Raw genomic sequence first — 3,413 nt, forward strand, 5'->3', positions numbered from 1 at the left:
TGTGCAAATAGCTTTTGTCACCCAAACTCTGAAGTCTGAGCACATTTCCCTACTACAAGAGAATGTGTGCTGCTGTAACCATTGAGATTATACACACACATATATATACACACACACACGCACAGTAACTTGTTGCCAATTTTGTGCAATTAGGGTGTACAAAATGGTTTCTCGGTTAGGAATGTTGCATGTGTTACCATACTAATTAGAGGTTTCTCTCTCCTCTATGTGCATGCCTAACTCCCATTAATATTAATGGGAGATATGCCCGAACATCAAGGGAAGACAAGACCTTTGTAACTGTGACTTATATATTTATATCAGAAATTCCCTGTATAGTAATTCTCAGAATATGCTGGCTTGCAATTTATAGAACCTGACTTGTATAAAATGTTACTATATAAAACTATATAGTTACAGTTGTAAAGAGGTTTCCTTTATTAATCCTGTTCCCCCCCACACACACACTCCACCCCTCCAGGTTTGTGGCTTAGCCATGTGGTTACAGTACAAGGTTTCCAGCCAGGAAACAAGATGTTTGCCAAATGTTATGGCCAGTTGTTGCTATAAATGAGGCTTTTGTTATTATTAAAATCAACTTAAAGCAACTAAAATTTTAGAGTAGTTTAGTCCTTATTCTGGAGTAATGCTTTTTGATATTTCTTAACAATGAAAAGCAAGGACTCTGTTAATAATTTCGAATCAGATAATTTTTGTGCTATAATGGTTGCAGAAATTTGATCAGATTTTGGGTTTAGTGCTGATTAATCTACATGTCCTCTGGAGATCAAAGTACATCACCAGTGGTGGGCATCCCAGAGCCTAACTAACCCCAAAGGGTGCACATTCAGTGTAAGAGCAATCTGTGCCTCCAACCCGTCCATTGGTGATGTTGCTGCAATGTATAGTAAAAGGCTTCTAAATTCAGATGGAAGCTGAGAGGCATGGGGGGGGAATGAAAAGTCATCACTACAAAGTGGTGTTTCCTGTGCAAAATGGGAATTCGCCTATATGGTGACCATTTCTGCAGAGAAAATACATGTAACAGCCCCATTTAAGACAAAGCAGGCCTCCAGGAAATATAAAATGTGTGTAACAGTTCCTTGAGCACAGCTTGGCATCTGTGTGGCCACACAGAAAATGTCTATTGAGAAGCTCATTCAGAAGGCTAATAATGTAATCAAGGCAAAATCCACTGTACCCTGACAAAGTGCAGCCATGTGGTACTGGGTCTATGGAAAGGACATAAGAAGGTGGTACTGGCAAGCAACAGCTAGGGAAACCATCAACAGGCTAGACAGTGAAACCCACAATAAAAACATGAGATTTAAGAAAATGACTAAGATTTTTTTCCTCACACATGATGTTTATAGATGCATATATACATATATTCTCCAAGGGAACTTCATGGGCAGATGTTGTCTCATGGAACATGCTCAGTGTCACAGCAGAAGTAGTACTTATATTAGAACGAACCAGACTTTTTGCTTTAGGTAAAAACATACTGAATGGCCCCTTAGACTGAACCCAACTATAGAGGGAATTTTAACATACGTTGAACTCAATAGAGTTTAGGTATTTTTTTTGCAGTTTACCTTTAAGACAGCTGAAGGGTGACTGCACTACTTTAAACTTTGCAGATATTCTCACTTTGCACACATGATCTACAAGAGTGGATAGAAGCGCTCAACCATGTAAGTTAAAAAGCAAGGCTGAAAATGAACCTCAGCTAAATAGAGATGAGGCCTCGAAAACAGAGAGACAGAGGGATCTGAGCATCATTAAACCAGAAAGAAAATATATTTGCTTTTACTTAGTTCAGGAAGAGCTAGAAACAGATTTAAAGCAAAACAGTTATACACATGCTAAACTATAATTTGGTTGGAAGAAGTAATAAAATCTTGGGGAAATTACTAACAATACTTTGTGGGAAAGCCCAAGACAAAACTAATCATTTTTGACAAATGTTGTGAATTTCGTAATTTCTTAAATCATTTATCCACTTTGCATGGTATAACGAAATGTTTGCTTCATCTGCACAAACCTTGAATCAATGGCGTAATTTTTGCTTAATCATGAGCTCCAAAACTCATGACAAAAATTAAATTACAGGGATTTTTGTTTGACTATTTATTTTTATAGGAGTGGGCTTTTTTGTTTGGTTTTTGGTTTGGGGGTTTTGTTTGTCTGTTTTTTCTTTGAGTGCCAAAGACTAACTGCTACTACGATCTTACTCCTGATTGTTCTTCACTGAAGCAGAGAACACTGGGAATCAAGTAGAAGTGCCACCCAAAGCAAAACTCAGCATCAGTTCTCAAAAACCATAAGTGGAAATTATCCTTTTGCCTTTATTGCTTCTCTCCTTGTGATACATGGGTTTCATAGGAGAAAAGTCCTTTCCACAGAGGGGGAAACAAGTGAATTCAAAATGGTGAAAAGATGTTCTCATAGTTTGAGTTTCACACACATCCTAGCTTAGGGGAAAATGTAAATTTTTGCTTAGTTAATTAACATAAGTTTCCCATGACAACATGGGTATTCCCCTTTGCAAGCCTTCACCTGTCCTATTAGATCTACATATGTCCATTCATTAAACTGGAAGTGGTTATCTGTATTGAGAAACAAATTTTATTTCTCCAAACACGGGCACATATCTTGTGGGGTAGGGGCATCTTTCCTCATCCAAAAGGCAGCCAGAAAGCTGCATTCAGTGTTCCCTCAACCTAAATTGGAGGCCAACTGGTGTGGCTGGTGGTAGTGTATGCCACAAAGGAAGAGTGACTAAATGAGCTGTGAGCATGGCTAGAGCACCACATCCCGCTCTATCTTACCATGCTCAGTGGCAAGTGAGCACGTGCAGTGATTTTTTTTAAAGGTACAGAAAAAAATTGATTCTGTGTTTGCTCAACCCTTGGATCCCCGCAGTCATCTCACCTGCTTCCACTCAGTGCCAACAGAATGGGTCCACTCAATTCCATTTGAGCCCTACAAATCTCATATCCCCTATCCCTAGTGTTCCTTTGGCTTGAGCCATCCTCCATTGCGATCACAGGCAATCTTTCCATTGACTTCAGTGGCAGCTCGATTCAAATCCCTCCAGATATTCTGTGTTTGTTAGTGCTGAATGTTTTGTTCTCCATTTTTGGTTAAGTTCTGTATTTTCTAGTATTAAAGGGAATGAATGTGCTGCACGTACTATTTGTTGCAGAACAGTAATAGCATTAAGGAGTGTTAAACCTCAAACTGAGTATACAGAACTCATTTATATCAACCAAAGACATATTTAAATACATTACTACTCGTGGAAAACAGTCTATCATTGAGGTAATGGGGGTGGGGAGGAGGGCACTGTGACACTCCAAAAAATAAGACAATGCTTCAAGAGTAACGTACATGTACTTTCATCCCAATGC

The sequence above is a fragment of the Gopherus flavomarginatus genome, chromosome 7 (assembly GCF_025201925.1).
Source record: "Gopherus flavomarginatus isolate rGopFla2 chromosome 7, rGopFla2.mat.asm, whole genome shotgun sequence".
Classification (NCBI taxonomy): domain Eukaryota; kingdom Metazoa; phylum Chordata; order Testudines; family Testudinidae; genus Gopherus; species Gopherus flavomarginatus.